Source organism: Ptychodera flava, chromosome 7 (genome assembly GCF_041260155.1).
Source record: "Ptychodera flava strain L36383 chromosome 7, AS_Pfla_20210202, whole genome shotgun sequence".
In the NCBI taxonomy this organism is placed as follows: Eukaryota; Metazoa; Hemichordata; class Enteropneusta; family Ptychoderidae; genus Ptychodera; species Ptychodera flava.
The window spans coordinates 26,219,540-26,241,766 of NC_091934.1; the positions used below are offsets into that span (position 1 = coordinate 26,219,540).

General features: G+C 37.9%; 1 long non-coding RNA gene across 3 annotated transcripts; it reads right to left on the reverse strand.

The window, feature by feature from the left end:
- Positions 1 to 1,089: 1,089 nt before the first annotated feature.
- LOC139137111 (uncharacterized) lies at positions 1,090 to 22,193 on the reverse strand. Of its 3 annotated transcripts, none has more exons than XR_011553314.1 (3): positions 22,105 to 22,193; positions 2,910 to 3,031; positions 1,090 to 1,262 (listed from the first exon to the last, which is right to left on the reverse strand). It is a non-coding gene; the product is annotated as an uncharacterized lncRNA (long non-coding RNA). The 3 variants fall into 3 exon arrangements; XR_011553312.1 differs by lacking the exon at positions 22,105 to 22,193 and adding an exon at positions 14,543 to 14,650; XR_011553313.1 differs by lacking the exon at positions 22,105 to 22,193 and adding an exon at positions 4,320 to 4,352.
- Between the last annotated feature and the right edge of the window lie 34 nt (positions 22,194 to 22,227).

Below are 22,227 nucleotides of genomic sequence, written 5' to 3' on the forward strand. Positions count from 1 at the left end.
AATTATAACTGACGGTGAAATTAAGTATGGCGAAACCTGTTCTGGCAAATGCACAATACTGGAGTGTGTAGCAATTAAACAGTGACCAATTCCCTCCCCCTCAGTTGAAGAAAATTGTTTTAGGTGGCATTAAACATATCTAGCCTTGGTTCAGTCTTCTTTCTGACACACTTTGATGACTTAATGACTTTTTCGTTGTGTTTGTCGATCATATCGTTGTATCTCTTTGCAATTAGCAGGACCAAAATGATCGACTTTTGGTTATTTTCTCACTCGGCGCGGACGAATGTCCAATGACTCGTGTTTCTAGGAAAAGCCATAACGTAGACACGCTGCGACTGGTTTCGTTCGAACATGGCACAATCATAATAAATAAATTATATATATACACGTTAATATATTGATGCAATATAACTGCAACAAATTTCTTGTAAAAAATTTGAACCCCTGTCAAAAAACAGAAAAAAGTCTCTCGATTTTGTTCAAGATTGTTGAAATTTTAACATGTTTTAGTTAGCTGGGATCTGATCTGGACAATAACTTTGCTTGTACTTGAACCAATTGTACATTTACAAAGCTCAACAAAGATTGAGCCTTATAAGAATGCTTAAAATCATTCTCGGCTTGCCGGAATGTTCTCCAATTGGCATGTAGATCTCTCATTGAGAGTCTAGTGTTCTGACTTTTAAAATTCTCCTGTCCTATGGCAACTTAGCTGTTAAAAACAGAAGCAAAACTTTCCCGCATCGTGATACGGCAGAACAAGTAATCGATAAGTACTCTTTATCAGGCCTATACCACTCTGTAGTGAAAAAGAAGACACAGAATAACATTGGTGATCCAACTCATGGCCTTCATTGTCGTATGTATGTATGTATGTATGTATGTATGTATGTATGTATGTATGTATGTATGTATGTATGTATGTATGTATGTATGTATGTATGTATGTATGTCTGTCTGTCTGTCTGTGTGTGTGTCTGTGTCTGTGTTTGTTTGTCTGTGTGTCTGTCCGTGTGTCTTTGTCTGTGGAATGAGTCGATCTTGCTTTTCGTCTTTGTTCTGTGTCCATGGAATTTCTTACCCTTTTTCTCAGCATTTAAGGATTTCGTAAGAAAGCCAAGACTGACACAGGCATTTAGAAATCTCTCTGTACCATCGGCGTCCGTGGATAAATCGGCTGCTAGCTGCACCGCTGTCTTGCCTCCTCCATCCTTTGCCAAGATGTCAAAGATACCCAGCTCGCAGGCCGTAAACAGTACCTGTGAGGAGACGGTATTTCTCGATGTGTTATGAGAATTTAGGTGTACATATTGCGCGACTGTATCTATACTTAAGCATATTCATTGCCCTGTGCTTTTCTGCCTGTCAAATTTTCAAGTTTCATACTAGTTCTGGTGATCCAGTAATGTCAGGTAGAGAAGTGCGGCTTAGGTTCTTAGGCTGCATCGGTTTCAGGGTTAAACGTTATCATCGAAGGTTTTCGCCAAAAGACTTGTCAAACTTTAGATAGGACTGAAATAGTGCTAACGAGAATGTTAACCCATGAGTCTAGTGCCCTCTTCGAGGGAGTGAGCGATGGAATTAAATGAGGGTCTAACATTTCCCCTATGCTTTGGTTAGGTTATGGCACTACAGAATTACATATGCAAGTAAGGGAACGAGCACAATTAACGGCAGGGGGCTGGAAGAGAAAATATGTGGTGCATATATTTTTTACAGGCCCCCCTAACACCAGCAAAAATTTTAGTGCGCCCCCCCCCCCCATCACCGGCAACAAAATTTTTGTGGCCCCTCCCCAAAAGAGAAATATTACATAGGTACAAAGTTGTACACATATATATATAATCCTTATAACTTTTAATATATGCTTTAGTGAAAACAACATTCTTGCATTCGTGAAATAAATAATACACAAATAAATATATAAATAATAAACAAACAAAATAACATATGTTCAAGCTTTACTTCTTGTAACACCTACAGCTACTTTTCAGTATTGTGTTGTGCTATTTTAATCTCAAAGAATGATGAAATTACCAAATACCTTATAAACAATCTACAAGTTCATTCAGTGCTGTTGTAGTTGTTATAGTTAAAGCATTGATTTGGACGTTAATTACTTTTAATGATGACAGTGTTCACTGCACATCTCCAAGTTAGTCTAACAAGCTCAAGTCAATTTTTCATAATAATATTGCTCATTTTACACATAACAACTGCATTGTGAGGTTTAAGACTTGGTATTTCATCATGCTACAAGAAGTTCAACAAGGAACTCCAGCTTCAACAAGGAACAAAAATGCTGAAAAATATTCTCTGTCTGTCATGGTGTAAACAATTTTGGTGTCCCACCCCTTACCTTCCCTGGAATTTTTATGGCCCACCCCAAGAACACATTTTTTTTCGTGCCCCCCCCCATTTTCTCTTCCGTCCCCCCCTGCCGTTAATTGTGCTCGGTCCCTAAGAAGGGTGTTGAGAGAACAAATACATCTTCAGAAACCTACCAATTTTAAATTCCCAAGGGGACAGGTATTTGGACACTATCATTTTTATAATCGTTTTTTTTTATTTATCACTTGCGGGGGCTCATTTTAAAGCTCTGGGAGTATGTTCCCCATTGAGTTAACACAAGAATGGTGACTATTTTGAATTCCAAATATCGATAAAAAGTTAGGTTATCTCTGTGATTCTTAACATTTGCACGGTGACCCCTGCTTTTATTGTTGACGTGAGGAAAAATTATTTGAAAGCTTCATTGAGGAAAACTTGAAGAAAAAGCTGAAGTCTTTTCCTCGCGAAGAGTACTACCTTAAACGGCTTTGTTCGTAGAATACCATTAACAATCGATGTCTGCAACTGTTCGCACGGTTGATGTTGTTCTGGTGAAAGTGAGGGAGAATTCTTACCTGTGATTGCATATGGCCACCTACTACTTTGAATATGACATCCACTCCATTTGGGCCTGATGCTGACATACTTGTCTTTTGTATATACTCTCTTCACCACGGCACACACTGAGACAGACAGGCTGACAAAAAGAGAGACAGTGAAATAAAAGTAGACGACTATATATGCTAGCTCGGCCACAAGTGAATGACATTGTTTTGTTTATTGCCTCGACAAAATAAAATCCAAAACGGCGAGTTCCTTTTGTAAAATTTTTCTATTAAGGACCACTATATTTCCAAGATTTCTTTGATTGAATTCAATGTCAATGTCAATAGGCATCTACCTATAAAACAACATGCATGACCACTGATTGAACTATCCGAAACATTGCATAATCATTTTTCCCGGTCTAGCAAAGGTAGAATGCAGGCAGATCTCGCGAAATTCCTGTTTATTTTCCATGGTTCCATCCGATTAATCATTACTATGTACCATGCACCAGCGGATTAATCACTATCTATGTTAAGCAGGGTATGATCACGCGTATCACTCACACACTTGACATGTCCCGATAACACTTTATACACAGTTATCAATATGTAGGCGAAGCACGTTCAAGGTTTATTGAAGGTTCAAGGTTTGTAAAAAAGTCAATGTTTAAACAGTGAACCCATACATTAAAGGCAAGGTAGGACTACACGGTTTCCGATTTGCATTATCACTCAGAGGTAAAGGAAAGATGTCACGAAAGTGCAAGGCCCGTCATGGTACCAAGGGATCACGTAGGAGTCTCCCTATATTTCTGCGTGGTACACCAGTCATGGTTGAATATTTAGAACAAAGGTAAAGTGACGAAGTCTCCTTTTTAGTATTTTTGAAGGAAATTCTGAATACAAAACAAGAAATTAAACAGTTCCTCTGAATGATGACTTAATGACTATGAAATTCATCTTTGCTGTATTGTATGCCAGGTTCTCATCTAAGATAAGTAACTTGGGGTAATCCTTTATCATATAAATACCCACAATGATAACTTTCTTCGCAGATTCTGCCTTATTATTATGAATGTGCAAAATTGTACAAGCTGTGGCCAGAGATGGTAACTTTGCAAGCCCTATCGAACAACTACACATATCATCCGAAGGTCTTGACAACACGCCCTGTTTTCTCTTCAATGTACAATCAATCCAGTCTCAAACCTCCGCAGGCTATATCTAAAAATTCACACTGGGTTCTGATCACGTCTTTAAAGATAACTAAATTATTAACACAAGTTTTCTTTTTTTTCTCGAAATGGACATAAAAGAAAGTAAATAGTAGATGAAGTAATCAAGGGATCAGTATACGAACAACAACTTTTCGAGTTGTAAATATATATGGAGGATTAAAAACAAATTAGGGGAAACTTTGAAAATAGTGTGCCTCACCTTTTTTGTGTTATCCCAACGCTTGTTGGAAATGAATGTCGTTGATCGATGAACAATAATTTATAGTTCATGTAGAGGGCGCTTTTTGGCAGCGGAAAGTTTGACTGTATAGGATGTGACGTTGATGCTTTTTCAATATTTGTATAGTTTGTTTTCCTATTCTATTGTACATGTTTGCAAAACTGTCAAGCGGATACGTGCTGAACTGTCGATACATCAACCATTATTGCTTGCCGAGTAAGATATTTCAAGTTTTTCAACGACATTTCTTTGGTACCTCCCTGCGACATGCGGCAGTTTGGAGTAGTGTTAATGTTAGAATCTTGGGTAATCATCACAGAGTATGTTGTCGCCTGGCACTTACCGTACAATCTGTCAGTGACCTTTCTACGAGAGACGATTTCGATGATTGGATTAACTTTAAACAGTAATTCACCAATTTGTATCTTTTTTCACTGAAAAGTGTTTAGCACGTAGGCTAGTTTTAATGTAAGCACGTTACGGAATTGGCATTAGATAGGGCATTGTTAGGCACAATCGACCTTTTGACCTACAATACTAAAGTCGGTCACGCGAGGAGGAGTGTATTAAACTCTGCATCCGAAATAACAATTTGGGATAAATATGTCCTTGTCTCGGTCACGAGATATATTCGAAATTATGATTTTTATCAAACTTGTATCACCCAAAAGTGGGACGAGGAAAGGATGTTGTGTGCCGTCAAAGATGTGAAATCGAAGGGCGGAGGAATACTCAAAACTGACATTTTACCATATCCAAATAATTGCATATATTATAGATGTGAGTAGACAAGAATATGGGCCATGGACTCTATTTAGTTTGAATGAACTATTTCCATGGTCCTCACCAGGGTCGTCTATTCAATGTAATTATTAGCACTGCTGTATCATTGCCTCAACTGTATATTTCTATTACTTCACTGTGTTGTGTAATCTTTCCCCTGGTGAAATAAAATGGCATGAAATGAAAAAATGAAATGAAATGAAATGAAAATATAATCTTTCTCATTTTATCTTTCAGTGCTACAGTGTAACAAAGTGCCCTATATATAGTGACACTTCAAGTTCAAAATGGCCACGATCCCTGAGTAAGCTCTAGGGAGAAAAACGAATTTTACAAAATTAAGCTGATGAAAAGATTCGTCACTTTATAAGCTTCAAAATGAGCCACCACAAGTTATGAACAAAAAGAGATTTGTACAAGTTTGCAAGTCAAATATCTGTCCCCGCGAAGCATCCAACCTTCAAGCCTTTGAACTCGATGTCAGGGTCTGCGAGTGTTTGTAAATAGTATAATATAAATAATATAATATTGGGTTCTTATGTAGCGCACATATCCACAAGTACATGGGCTCAAGGCGCTTTACAATTATTATTATTACCCCTGGTCACTGGACCTAATATGATACCACTCAACTCCCTGGGGAGCAAACTACAGCTCACATGTGCAGCCAATAAGCGCAGCAGAGCTAAACACACACATTACAACCACTGTCCTACCAGGTACCCATTACTCCTGGGTGGGGAGGAGCAGTGAGGAATAAAGTGCCTTGCCCAAGGACACAACACCACAGCGATGCCGGGGCTCGAACTCACCATTCTGTGATCGTGAGTCCACTGCTCTAGCCACTGGCCCATGATGCCTCCAGGCAATGTGCGAGGCAATGTTTAAAATCGACTGGAAGGTTTTATAAACCAATATAAGACCTATACTACTACTTCAGCAATCGTAATCCCGACAGCTGTGCTTGAACCTAAGTACTCTAAGCTAACATAGCTGACTTCAGAACATAAAGGAAATTGTAGTGTTTGATGTGGTAGTTTCTAATGCTATCATGCTGGTTCCGCCATCTTAAAGGGTCTTTTTATACATGCATGATTATTATGCTTTGGAGATAGACGCTAGTCAAGGCTACCCTCAGAAGTCATATCATAACATGTAGTTCAAGGCCGGCTGTGCACAATATTGGTGTCCCTCGCCTAGGACTTCATGACCTCGACAGGTGTCAGTGTGTTATGGCTACGTCTTCAGTCCTTGTAACATTGTCATGAAACTAAAACCGGGTCATAATTAGGTCTGGTGTGTGCGCGAAAAATGTCAAATGAATTTATAGTTCTATAAAACAAAATGCATTGACATTTCGATGTAACATTTTAATATACGTCCAGTCAAAAGAGTCTACAAATAAAAAGCCTTGACGTGGCGAAATCAATCGGACAAGCTTATGCAGCAGTGGAATAAGTTATACACTACCGGTAGCCTTCATGCAAAGTTAGCGTTAAAGCTCGTTTCTTTGTAGTCCGCTTTACAGTCTTCCATACTTGTTATTCTTCAAACAAAGCTCGCTGAAACAAGTTGTTACCGCGAAGCGGTGATAAAGTTGATTTTGTGCACGTTTGAATCTCGATGGCATAGTAAGACTCGCTATTTCAGCTTTGGTCGCTCGTATGCTAACCTATCAGAGAATTTTCGTTGCACTGTGTATATCGAATATGATCCGGTGTGTACAGCAAACATTTTGACCCGTCACTTTGTGATTGACAGCAGTTTGAAATGCACAATGGCTACCGCATACTCAATGCTAACTGTGTACCAAAACAGACTTTCAACGAATAACAAACTTAAAATAGTATTTCAGACAGGAATAAGCCTTATGACTGTACCGAAACAATTAACCGAAGTTAATACGTTAGTACAGAACTTCACTAAAGTGTATTGAAAAGATAATTGCCAATTAAACAGGAGCAATTACGCTCATTGTTTCAGTATGTTAGTCATCCCGTACGATGGACTCCCCCCCCCCCCCCGACGTTCAGGTGCCTTTTATACCCAACCAGAACCATAGACCCTCGAGAAAAACGAGGGTCTATGCCAAAACCTTCAAATTTTTTTCGATCTTGCTTCTCCTGCCCATTCGCTTTTTCTCCTGCCCATTCGCTTCTTAAAAGTTCAAAAACACAACAATATTAGCAGCGTTTAATACATGTATATTGCGAGTCAACCGACTCAACCAACATTTCAATATCCATGAGTTTTCTCACATCTAAAGAGAACTCTTCGGGAAACTCTAATATGCCCGACCCACTGACTACTGGCTTATGCCATTACTTAATGTGGGCGATATTTCACGTCATGCGGTGTGTTACAGGGCTTCATGTAATATTCGCTCCTTGTGAGCAATAGTTCTTGAACCCATCCGACAGAGCGGGTGTGGGATAGAAGTTATGATGTAACACTTTTCAAAAGAAATGGTCTGCGCAAAAAGGGAATACATATTGCTCGGGCGGCATAAACGGCGCAAATCCGGGAAAAAGAAATAAGGAAGGAGTGTTAAAGACACGTTGGCTACCTCTTCTTGAAAAACTGAGATTATTCACGTTTTTTCCCCTGACACTCCTCACCCTGATCTCGAAGACTTTGTCACTGCTACAGCGCAAATAGTTCCCTTATGACATCCTTGATTTGAGCTTCAATAGTTCAAAGACTTATCTGTCGTATAAAATTGGAATTATGCGAAGTACATGCGTACTTTATCCACCCAACCATAGGCATTGGTATTGAGAATAGCAGTTTGGCCCCGGAATCTCTGGGACTTCGCAGTTTATCTCGTTCGTATACATCTGCACACAACAGTGGGATGGAAAGGTTACACCATTGACCCTCCAAAAAACGTTGGACAGTCTATGGTTAGACCTATGCTAAGATCAAACTATTAGACAGTACTGCCTTTGAGCAAACGCAGAAGAGGGACAAGAGGTTTAGAAAAAGCAGGTTTTTGTCAGCTTAGTGTTAATGAACGTTCTTCGAAAGCTTATCTTAAACAATCAAATCCCTTTCCAGTGGAAAAGGGAACTTTGTTTCTGGGTAAATACTAGTGTACTGCCAACAATAATCTTGATTCAAACGAAAAGCGGCGCACGTGAATGGAGTTTTCGCTGCCAGTCCTATGGTCCATACCGAGATGTATTTCCGAATTCACAGTGTTGCCGTCACAAAATTGTCATCACCTTACTATCAGAGGAAGATAAACTCTGTTCTAGAGTCTCTTGCAGAGAATGTGAAACCAAATACAAATAATTTGGTCCCTTCTTGATATTCAGCATTTTCACATTGATTTATGTGCAATATCTATTTTTACTCTGTACCCAAGGTATGATATGTTTCTTCTTTCAAAGCAACAGTGGCAGTAATTTTTGTTGTGTTTTCAACTATTTCTGCGTTGAATTAATGCAAGAGTTGAAATTCCTGGCGTTTAACTTGTCAACAAAGCCCATTTATCTATACTGTCCAATGAAACTTGGCTTTACCTTAAGTTTTAGGAGTCATTCATCTTATTAAAAGTTTGATGAAAACCGTTTAAACTGTATATTTACTTTAATCAGAGGCCGATATGTCCATAGATAAGTATTCTTTCATGTTTTTGATAAATTTCGTCTGTGTTGATCCAGCGCAATTAGTAAAGTCCAAAATTATCATGAGTGGATGATTGTGATCCCCCCCGGTAAAAAGTGATGAACCCTCTCGAAGAAATTTTGAATGGACAGTGATCTGGCACCGATAGTTTTAAGCCAAAAGCGTTCTGGCAGATATCAGAGAATGTATATAGGTCATGGTATAGCTGAAACGCCGGTGAAATACACCCTTTGAGGGGAGTACCTTTAATTTGGGTTAAATGGGCTGCGTGTGACTCCCTTTGTCCACAGGTCAATCTGTCAACCAATTTGATCTCTTAAGTCATGCGTGAGTACTCATGCCTACTGAGGATCTGCTTTTCAAGGATAAACGTTCGAGACTGTCGACAGTAATCGGAAAGATAATTATGATTCGATGAACAAACAAGAAGTTATCAGCAAGGAATGTTTTCCAAACGAATTGGTAGGTTTCTACAAACACCAGCTTATCAATTTTGGTTTTTCTCGTACAATTCTTGCTGTGTCACCACGGTCAAACTTTGATTAGGCCTTAATGACGGACAATTAAAGACGATACTGCACTATTGGTCATCAGCTATAGTTGAAGTAAATTAACCCATGAAAATTCTTTTTTTATAACATTTAGCACAAAGTGACTCAGCAAGATTTTTTATTAAGCAAAACCAAAAATAGCTTTAAGCGGGTGCATTACAAATGGTTCCCTTCACCAATCGGATACAGCAGCCGTTTTCTATCCTCGTTCGAGGACTTGGTCGATCCTCATACACGGTCAGACATTGATCAAAATCCTACGGATGTGTATCTCGCGATCAAAAATATAAATTACCCTTTACGTCTATCTTGCATGGCTAAGATGTTCTGAAAATGTACGTCTGGTACAGGCAAATGTAGTGAGTCGTATCGAACCGAATGAGTTTAACTTATGATCGCTGGTCCAAGCTACGAACTTTTTTAAAAACTTAAAACTTTTTCTTTGGGAACCAATACTGAAGTACCTAAAGTTCCTTGCTAATTGTAACTATAAATAAACCCCGCTCGTTTATTTTCAGTTCGCTCATCAAACGTTTCCTGAGGCATTGATTACGGTAGAATGCGCCTTGGGGACAGATTTCAAGTCCTACTCTCCAATTTTTACAATTCGTTTCTGATCTACCACTCGTGGGGGTTCATTTCGAAGCTTTTGGAGTAAGAAATATTTCTACCGTCTTTTTAAAGTTTCTTTTTCGCACAGAGTTAACACAGAGATTGCGGCCATCTTGAATTTCAAACATATCGGTAAATGTCAAGTAATTTGTTTGTCTAGAACCAAATTTTTCACGGTAAACCATGATTGTTATTCTTGCTTTGGTAAGAGCATAGTTGAAAGTTTGAACAAAAGTTAAGTCTTTCATTTTTAAGGCCCGTACTATACCTTAAGAAGAAAATTGATGTCAAGTATAGTTTCACCAGTATATTTACTTGTTTAATCATCGGCCAATGTACCAGTAGAGCAGTATTTTTAAATTTTCGTCTGTATTGTCATCAACGTTTGCCTGTGACAACCTTGTTACAACAAAATAAGCAAAACCAAAACATAACAGTGGGTGTTTTATCTGCACTTTTACCTGGTTACATAACGAGGCTATGACTTTTCGAAAAAGGAAAAGTAAACGAGTTAGAGCTCGGGCCGATCGGATATAAGATTGTGATCACCGATCACCTCACCATTGTGAAAGATGCCAGATATTACACATGGATTAGACCAGTGCCGAAACGACTGAGAAATAAGCCGCTTGAGTGGGATGACTTTATTTCGAGTAAAAACTGTTTTTTCCTGACCTCTTCTGTCCACAAGTCTCTCTATCAACCAGTCTGAGCTTCTTAAGTCACGAGCGGGCGCACATTTCTGCTTTAGGTCGTTTTTTTCAATTCAAACCTGCGACTCAATCAGTGGTTAATCTGAGAGATAATCAGTTCAATGAACACAAAGAGTTATCAGTGAGGAGTTTCGTGCAATGAGTATTTGTTGAGTCATCACTGTCAAACTCTGATTGAACACAGACAAAGAGAACTTTGTCTGTGGATTAAATAAAGGAGGGATTGGAAAAAACTACTGCTCCAAGGTTCCATCGGCCTCTGGCTAAATTACACGTATCATTAAAATGGCACTTTTTACTCGAACGTAAAAGCGACAAATGATTCAGCAAAAGTTAACGCAAGAGTCAAAATTATTTTGAACCGATATCTCATAATTTAATCCATCATTAAGATAGGGGCATTTTGTATGAGGTGTGTAGGACTTAATTGATTCTTATACACATAGTGTGGAGTGACCAAAATCCTATGAATATCTGATTGGCGATTGTGCTTTTACATTTGATCACTCAATTTGATAATTATGTAATAGATATTTGTCACTATAACATCTTATCGCAATAGCCGAAAACCCGGCACGCCTTTCTTGCATTGCCGGGTAGCCCTGAAAATATGCACCTGGTCTAGGTAAATATAGCTAGTCATGTCGAGTTGAGCGAATTCAGCGTGTGATCCTTGGTCAAGGCAACTAAGAGCAACAACTTGAACTTGTTTCATTTTCAAAGATTTTCTCTGAAAACAAATAAGTACTCGGGTAAACGTAAAGTGTCTAGCCAGTTATAACTATCAATGAACAATAATGCTGTCAAGGCACAACAAGTACCAACTTTACAGGAATCAATTTATGCCTGTTTCTTATAACTTTGTTTTTCCAAATCGCATTATCCAAATCGAACATGAAGAAATGATTTTCCAAAGCGAATATGGAAAAATAGTTTTAGAAATCGAATTTGAAGAAATGGATTCCCAAGCGAATATGGATTTTTTTCCAAAGCGAATATGAAGAAATGGTTTTCTTCTCATAACGAAATGTTTAGTAGGTACAAAAGTATGGTCAACTTGGGAAAATGTATCTACTAATTTCGAAGGGAATTCCCAAATGTCGGTAAACGTTTGTGGTCTGGTTCAAATTCAAATTAGACTTTTGTCGGTAACATGATCGGGAACGCATTTTCCCTCATTTCTGCAAGCAAACAACTAGTCCCTTAGCAATGAACCTCAATTATCAGTCGTATTATAAGTCGTATGTTATTACTGATGCTAAGAGAAGTCGTTTGTATCATTTACATTCTAGTTAAGCTGAAAGTGGTTCTGTATTAAGTGTCAAGTAGACAAGTCGTTTTTCCTTACATTTAATCAATTGTTGACTGCGATGACTCAGCAATAGTTAAACGAGCGAGACCTAAAGTAGATGATCGGGTGATTGCAGCAACGTACAAATTCGTTTGGACAGGAATCCTCGGTGATAACTTTGCTCAGTCATTGTATCTTAGCTATCTCGTATTACTGATAACTGTGTTGAAAGTTTGCCTTGAAAAGCTGACCTAAAGTAGAGATGTGTACCGACGCGTGACTTCAGAAGATCAGATTGGTTGATAGAACGACCTGTGGACAAAGCGGGGACAAACAAAGCTCATTGTTGCTCAAATTTGAACCCTAAAAAGGTTTATTCCAGCCATGGTCTAAACTATGTACTCTCTAATATCTTTCACGATGATATGGCATGAAATTGATGTGGAAAGATCGCTGATCATAACTTTATTAATGAGCTGGCCAAGCTTTTACTCATTTACTTTTTCTTCACCTTCTTTTACGCCAGGGAAAAAGTTTGAATAGAAGTGACATGAATGATTTTTAAACATCTTAGCAATGCAGACCTTACAATCGCAAAAGCGCATAATCTATCGTTTATATTTCTGCACTTAATATAAGTACAGCTTACGTGAGTAATACCAAAAATATTTTACATTTATGAGGGCACAATGTTTGCTGTAGCAATGCTACAAATTGTTGAAAATTTATTTATTGAACCTAAATCATTTTATCAGATTATTTTGCAATTGGCAATTTCATGCGGAAAGTTAATCACGTGACAGTTACTACGCTTATATCTACTGGCGGAGAAATAGATTCAACTTGTGTCAATAGTCGGCTAAAAAGCCAGATATTTTTGGCAATTTCTATAGAGTCTACATCCTACCACATAAAACATACATGTTACTGGCCAGTTTACCAGTAAATAATAGCGTTTACCATTGTGTTGTTTCATGGCTTCTACTTGGTAAAGACATATTCGTTTGAAAACCTTTGACACTAAATTTCGTTTCTATCGTATTGTATATCGTATAGCAAGAGCAGTTATAGGTTATGGCCTTTAAACTTGCCATAGAAATGACGCTATATCATAATACACACCAAGATTAGGAATAAATAAGGAAAACAGTTGTCATTATATGTGGTACTCGCCGGAAACTATGAGCAAACAGTTTTTCTCATAAACCTCAGATGATACAATTGGCACTGGAATTTATTCCGGACTTAAACTCATTTGCCATAAATACTTGTATTTTGTAAGCAATACATAAGTTGGCAAGAGCTGTTCTTCGTACTTCTTCATGCTCTCAAGAGAAAATTGAAAACGAACTTGCGTTTTATAGAAGGACACAACTGAAAATGTCACAAATCATTAACAGTCCCTGAAGGTAGCAAAAAAGGCTATTTCGGTGCCCATGCTACACGATGTAAATACTCTTGACTCGTGACTGTTTTCTTCAAACTAACACGAACATTGTGTGTATACTTAAGTATTCACAACACCAAAGAAAATTCCTGTTTATGTACAAACCAATGAATGCATTTAACCACCTACGAACTTATGCACATGATATTGTATAATATGCAAAACTGTGTAGTCGTTTTACCATCACATATTTACACTTTGTATTCATGTTTTACCTGTTGCTTGAAACTAAACTATGTACGGACATTGTATTTATAAAGTTCAAATTTTTGCAGCCCTTTTCTCTTTAACGTCTGAGGAAAATTGATGAGTTTAGGAGAATAATCTTAATCAGTCTAGGGGAACAATGAGCAGCAATACAAACACCACCACGGACAGAGACGTGAAGGACTCCCTGGCTAATACATTAACAGCTACTGCTATTGGAATTTAGTATGCGGTCTCTTTATATATGCTGAGGGCACTTTCTGTGAATTTTATATGATATGAAAAAACCTCAACGATAATAAATGGCTTGTTTTGGGTCTTGATTTAACCTGTCACCCCAGCTGTTTCCGCGACCTTAAAAGTGAACCCGATTGAAAATATGATGCAACACGAGTCACATCATTGGTGATGATCAGGAAAGTCTTTTTTAAGGTACAATTATTTGGTTCCATCTTATATATGATGTCCAAATACGAGAGACGGCCTGACAATGTAACTCCAATGCATAATAAATAAACGGGTGTTTTCTTTGAAGACTATGAGCTAATACTCTATTTCTGTAACTCGACGACTTCTCACTGGCTATTCCTCGATGCCAGACAGTGACCTGTAACAGTAGTAATACTGTTCTCTATTTAGTTTTGCCTGTAAGCGACAACTAAAACTTTCACAGTTAAATTTTCGTTGCTGTTTATGCATTCTTAGCTGATTATACCATAGACTACTATGGTAAAATAAAATATGACTTTTAGTGGTTTTTTAGTTGTTGAAACAGTCGTACCACATGACATGGATCGTACATTGTTTCTTTGATCAGTTCTGTAATTCGATATCACTATAAAATGTGTCCTTTGCAGTCACACAAAGTTTCTGTATGCTTTTGAGATCCTTCATAAGGTATGATGTATTGAAGAAACCGCACGACCTCATTGGCTGACAAAACGAAGAGCTTTTTAAAGTACACCTACCGGTATCTGAGAAGTTGGTTAATTTCAGATTTTCAAATTTCCCCCACGGGTAAAACTGTTCAGTCAGTCAGTCAGGAGCCGCTTTCCTGTATAAAATTGAGTGTTCATCTTTTCATTTTTTCACCGATATTTAAGTCAATCTGGTTGGCTAACTGCCTGAACACGCCTTTTTGGAATATGTTAATTACCATGTTTGCAAACAAGTCGTAGATATAAACAAGTAATGGGAAGACTCAAGAGAACCCTTTCAAAACTGACCCTGAAATCTTGCACAGTTACAAATTACCAATACCAAACTATATCAGACATACAATCACCTTTCATTGTAGATTTTGCAAATCATATTTAAATAAGGACAATGCAAGAATCATAACACCCACTTGTCTATTTTTGGTTCTGATCATTCAGTTTCTGCCGAGTCATCTATCGTTAAATCTTTATTTTAAAAGAAAGATAAACTGAGTGTAAAATGTCGTTTTAAGGGTTTATTTACTTTTAGTCAGCGGCCTGTGTACCCGTGACGATATGTTGTCCTTCCTTTGGTAAATTTTTGACGGCGTTGACTCAGCAAAAAACTAAATAGGCGAACTAAAGATAAACGAGTGGTTATTCCATGCAAATCATAAAACTCTTACACTGAGAATTAAAGGTAGAATGCGCCTCGGAGACAGATATTCGGACTCTCTCATTTTTTCAATACTTTTCTGATCTACCATTTGTGGGTGCTTATTTTAAAGCTCTTGGAGTAAGTAAAATTATCGCCGTCTTAGTTTCTCGGCTATCAAGAAAGATTATTTTCCCCATAGATTTAACACAGGGATGGCGGCCATTTTGATTTTCAAATAAATTTTAGGTAATTTTTTTCGCTAGTTCCTAGCTTTGCACGTTGACCCCTACTTTTTGTTCTTGATTTGTTGAGAGAATGACTGAAAGTTTCACGGAGGAGAGTTTGAGCAAAAATGTAAGGCTTCAATTTCGGGGCACGTTCTACCTTAATTGTTATGGCATGACATGTTGTAATCATTAACGCTTTTGGGAGAGTCATTAAGAATTTTACTCCCGGGGAGGGTCATTCACTTTAGACTCTTCAAGAGGGAGTGTCATTTATGTTCAGCCGATGTGCTCCGAAATCCCGATGTCCTACCCATGGTAATTTTGGTCAAGTTCATAGAACTTTCTTAGATGAATCGGAAAAGGGACATTTAATTTCCGGAGATGGATTTCAGTAGGCTGCAGAATGCGACAAGTCCGAGCAGTTGGCGCCAACGAGCATCTTTTTATGGTAATTTTCACACCATTTACAACAAAATTCAATCGGTCGGTATCTTTTCAGAGAGCCCATGAGTATAATACTTGACAACGCTAACGTCCAGCACAGGCAGAAAAAGGTTCTCTCGCGAGATTGCTCGAATGAATCAAATTCGACTGTTAACAGTGTGCTGTCCGATCAACTTTTCGGTACAAGCTTATTCAAGCTAATCTTTCTTTGAGTAATAAGTATCGTCAAGTTGTTTTCGTGCCTTGCCTATAAGGAAAGCCTAAACGTTTCACTGTATAGTTGGGGTGAAATCTGCGGTCATCACTAATATTTTTGGACAGGCGATGGAAGTTACCACGATTCTCCGACGTATTAAAGCGAAGATGGCCGCCATAGTATATGCTGTATGAGCAGATACAATTTTCGAAGATGATAAAGAGGAAAGTATGAAAGTGTACCTTTCTCTTGAGGTTTCTTGCTTGTTGACATTGACCATTTATGCTACATTGGTCCTTCCATCTGCTTTGAAAGTTATGCGCAGTAAATCGATTTGTTGCGGGATAAACCTGACAAAATACCTAACCCTTTAAATACATTACATTAATTTATTATGTCGAGTAAACAGATTACATTATGTCGACTTGAAACGAGTTTATATTATCAACTGCCAGAACTCTGGCAATACTCATTTATAGATGTTGAACATTAATACTTTTATCATGCGATTACCGGTACGATATAATGCAAATTACGTCACAAAAAACTGCACCGTTTCACTAGAAAAATGAGCGCAAGAAAACCATCCGCTTATCTAGAATGGTTTTTCGCTCATTTAGTTTATGCGGAATCATCGCGGTCAAAATATGATTAGATAGAGGAAAATAATAACACTGCTCCTCTGGTACATTGGCTGCCGAACAAAGCAAGTATACAGTTAAAACGGTGATGTACATTGACTTTTCTGTTTTTTTAATCGAACATACACGATTAATGACTCAGCGAATTCTAATCCAAAATTGATTAGCGGGGGTTAAATCCAGCAACTGAATGGCATGGTTAAGAAAAATCATCGGAATAAGGAAGGGACGGCAAACATCGCCATTTTCTGTGTTGTAGGTGTGGTGAAACACATTTTATAGATAAACTATAAATACAACATTAAATTGGCCATGTGTTGTACGAGTATCAAATTAGAGAGGACGGACAAAAATCCCTGGTTTAGGCGTTCATGAGTTAACCTCCAATCTAAATATAAGCCTGCTTTGAGTGTTTGACTTGATGTACCGCTGGGATTACACACCGATGGAAACCGTGTGGCACCTGGGCTAATACAATAAACAGAGCGCTACTGTGGTTACAGTCTGTGACAGATAAATGGTTACGGTAAGCTAGTCACCAAGATAGAATGTGAACAGTAGATAACTTCTCAAACTGTGCAATATACGCTACGTTGGTGTTCAAATACTAGTATAGTTTCTGTCCGCCCAAAGCTCCATTAGCCTGATCGTCGATGTAAGTTCATTTTTATCCTATTTGGAACAGAGCATTTTTCTTATTCTACTCAAAATATCTTTTGGAAATGTTAAGTCTTCAACTCGTCAACACAGCCTGTATATGTGTCATTTCCGATAAAACCATACCATTGCCCGATTCCGCTCCATCTTAATGACGTTTACCGGGAAATACCATGGCTGATATTTTACGGTAAACGTCGAGATCTACACGATAAATGCCGTTAGTTTAAGAGTGTTTCTGGAATTACACTTGCAGCCTGAAAGTAAACACTATCAACAAACTAAATGGCTGCCCACTCCCCACCTACGACGCGATGTTGCCGACATAAATATATGAATGGCTTTCAGAATCAAGGAAATTTTGGGAGGCTGAATAAACTAATTATATTGAAACTTGTAATCACTATCCCTATGGTAGTTCCATCGAAGTCTTATTGAGTCTTTGTATAAGATCAAGAAAAAGGATCACTCTGCAATACAGTCCACCTCCAAACAAACAGTTAGCTCGTGGCGTGACTGTCACATGAGTAACACCTGTTTACATGACAACTCTCGGTGTGAACAAATACATAGACGTCCCTCTCCCCTTCGCATGACGATCGGACGCAGTTTTGAGTTTTGATTCGTAAGGATTGTAACAACAGACTTTATCATGCAAAGGTCTTCCCATGTAGCGTTTTCAAGTCTCGAGATATGATGGAATTATCGCGCATGGTGTTGACTTCAGTGAAAATATTGAAATGTTTATGATCTACGCATGTTTACATCATCAACTAAAAAGTTGTGCGCATGGTGGGTAAAAATAAAGCCCCAAAAAGTAAAGTCTGTCCTACCATTGTAAAAATCTGGGCAAGGGTGTACGAACGTTCGGATAGGGAGCTTTCAGTTATTATGAGCGTTGTGGGCCGGGGAAATCTGGGGAGGGTCATTTTTACAAACCCACCCCAGGGGAGGGCCGTGACTATTTCACAAACTTAGCTTGAAGGAGGACACATTTTATATTTTCCCAATCTCTCTCTCTCTCTCTCTCTCTCTCTCTCTCTCTCTCTCTCTCTCTCTCTCTCTCTCTCTCTCTCTCTCTCTCATATATCTATGTGTGTCTGTGTTTGTATGTTTGTGTCTGTGTGTATATATAATCGATATACTCTAACACACCCCAAATTGAAGCAATATGACATTAAACTGGTCCAATAATCATTTTCATTCAAGGTAATACATTACCAGGTCCATGGGACATTTGAGATTTACAAATTTAAGTAGGACCATCCTGAACCACTGATAGTTAGTGGTGGTACCAGGTGTCCGGAATGGGTAAGCGTACCCTGCTAGCATGCTACACCCGTCAGGATTGGTCCCAAAATTGTCTAATATTGTATGAAGTGATACAGTATATGAATCACTGTTATAAGTCAAAGCCGGGAATGCTGTCGCTAATCATTTGAGTGACCGAGGTGTCATATTTGGCCACAATGTCATTATATCGACCGTAGAACTTTTTGAAAGTCCTCACGAGTCTTTGTGTGTCTCATTTGAAAATCCGCATAGGAATCACAAGCCCTACAATATCTGAGAAGTTGAGACACATACACACCATAAGCAGGTGCAGATGGAATATTACTTGATAAGTGGGGATAATTTATGATTTCAAAATCAAAATCATCCCTTTTGTCATACAGCTTAGTGTGTAGCCCATTAGTACCCACTTGCAGGAACAGATCAAGATATGAAGCTGAGTTCCTACTCTCAGTTGTTTCTTTGATTTCCAATTCATCAGGGTATATATGATGTAAGTAATTTGATATGTCTGGATTGTTTAGACTAATCAGATCATCAATATATCTGTGCGTGTTGTTAAAACGCCTTGCAAGTTTTTAGACCCTGCTTTGTAGAGAGATTGTAGGAACTCTGCTTCATATGAATAGAGAAATAAATCAGCAAGAAGTGGTGCACAATTTGTACCCATTGGTATGCCGATAGATTGTTGAAAGGTCATACCACCAAACTTAACAAATATGTTGTCGATTAAGAAATTAAGCATGTTAATAATTTCTTCATCTGTGTATTTGTGCTGGGTATCCATGTTGTTACTAAAATAACCTGACCCATGTTTGATGATAATGTATTGGTACCTTCTACTGCCATTTTTATGCAGGAAAGCTTGTTTAACAAGAGATGACAGCCTTGTTTTAAGTTTATCGTGGGGAATTGTGGTGTATAGTGTGGAAAAGTCAAATGTTCGGATTGACCTGTACTTGTTTTTCTTGACTCTTAAATCAAGCAACAATTCCTTGGAATTTTTTAATAGCCACATTTGATTCAACCCACTCGTTTCATACACTTTGTCACAATATCGAAAAAGACCGTTTTGATGGTTGTTAAAATTATAGTCAATAATTGTGACAGATGTTTAGTAGTGCATTTGCTTGATCCTGCAATAAACCGATGTTTGTAAGGGTTCTTGTGCAGTTTAGGTATCCAATACAACATAGGCAGTGTTTTGTCCTTCTCTTTCAAAGGAATGCCAAATTCACTGAGTATAGATGAATGGTTTGAAAAAATATCTTCATCAGAAAGGGAGGAAAGAGTATAGGTTGTATTACTCTTATCTGAATGAAGATTTAATTCATCTATTATACACTGGATATAATAATTCCTACAGACAAAGATAATGTTGTTTGAAGCTTTGTCTGCAGGAACTACAACATATTCGTTGTGTAAAGCATCAAGGCATGCTTTGACAGACGGGTCATCTAATACTGAGGAAGAATTTACTCCTTTAGTGGGAGAACGGAGATGTGAAATACGTGATTTTAATTTATCTCTGACTTTGCTCAGCCAGTCAGAGAGGCATTCCACATTAACTTCCTCAACTGCAGCCCACTGTCTTGCATATTTTTGGCGGCATCCATGATAATTTTGAAATTAAATTTCCAATTAATATTTTGTGGCTCCCGATATTTTGGGCCATATTGAAAGAGTTGCCGCAGTTTGCTGTTGGTAATGATGGACAGGTCACCAGTTATTATGTGACCAAGTGGTTTATAGCAAAAGGGGGATGACAAGCAATTGCAAGTTCTGCTGTTGTTTGAAGGAAAGTTGAAATTTTTCAAGACATTGTTATAGTTAAAAAGTTTCCTACCAATGGTTTTTGTGTATGAGTAGGAAACTATAGGTGGTTCTTGAAATTTAAAATATGGAGGTATTTTTCCACAACTTTCTTATCATGCAATATATTGCTGATGTTTATTTGGTCAATCCCTTTGTTTGCAAATTGTACATTAAAAAATAAACTCGTGTCACTGTTCAAGAGTTCTGTCTTTACTGGCTTAAACAGCCAGTAATTGCTAATATCGATTATAATTTGAACTGAACGATAACCAGGCCTATGTGGTTGGTATTTATCGTTTGAACTCTTGACAGTAAAGATCTCAATTTCTGCAAGGAGCAAGCAAACAAAGTAGTTCTTATTTTGTGAACTCCTAATGGCTGATTAAGTATAGACAATAGATCACTGAACTTGGGAGGAATGCTGGTATTACCATGTCTATGCCCATGGCTTCGTCGTCTTCTAGTGTGAGAGTTAAATAAACCCATCACAGTTACACGACTCCCTCTAGGGCTGGATAAATTACCCACCCAAGAATGTTATCGTTACATCCATAGGGCATAGCTGTGCCAAGTTCAGTGATCCAATAGTGTTCACGTTGCTTGCGGTAGCTCCTGCTAAGTTTAGAACTATTGTAAGGATGATATATTTTTTCTAATATTCTGACTTTCATGTTTAGTATTGAATGTCGAGGACCGTTAAAATGAGTGTATAGGCATGTCGACAAGTTATTATTTATACCTGACCTATGGCCACACATTCTCTTAGATAGTTTTTTCTCCAGTCTCTCCGACATATATCAACCCACAAAAAGTACAGTCAATGCCATAAATGACATTTTTGGTTTGGCAAGAAAGATCTTCAAAAGCCTTAGTGTGGTATGTCTTGCACAAGTATGACGTCAGGAGCTATTGATAGCCTATTTCACATGTGCACTTGACAAGAGCGGGATAATTGCAAGTACATAAGTGTGCAGGATTTTTTTATCACATTTTATCTTAAATGTCAATTTTCTCCATACTAATCTGGCTACATTTGTGCACCTATGTATATTTGACTATAAATAGGAATGTACTTGACTAGGTTAGGGTCATTAGAAGTGCATATATTTACAAACATATGATATTAGATTTCACCCTAAAATCTTAATTCACTATATATGAACATCTGTGAACAAAACTAACAACAATTTTTTTTCCAATACAAAACTAGCTACATATGCGCATTTATATATGCTTGATTATTGATATGAATGTACTTGACTAGATTAGGTTGGTGAGAAGTGAATATGTGTACAACAAATTTGATATTGGAATTTCATTCAAAAGTGTCAGTACACTACACATGGGAGTGCAAGGGACATACACACATTTAAACAAGTAGCATATGACCAACATGGGTTAATTTTGAAAACCAAAATCTTTGTTGTAAGATTACAAGCTAGTATCTTGTAATATAAAAAACAAGTTCAGTTTCCGAAGAATTAGTAGCTGATAGAGAGCATATAAGTTGGTGAGAGCATGAGGTAAACATGGAAATCTATGTGGCGAATGGTTCTGGAAAGGTCATACATGCGCTTTAGAATTATGAAAGGAGAGTGTCATGTTTTGAATATTCGAAAAAGGGAGGGGCATATTTTAGACACTGTATTGGGGAGGGGCATATCTTACATGATGGAACTCACCTGATTTCCCCATCGCAACCGTTCGTTGTAACTACAAACTACCTGGTTAACCAATATCGCTCATTCGTTGTTTCGTATCAACATTCATGTCACCTGTGCTGCATCGGACAGTTGACTTCACCT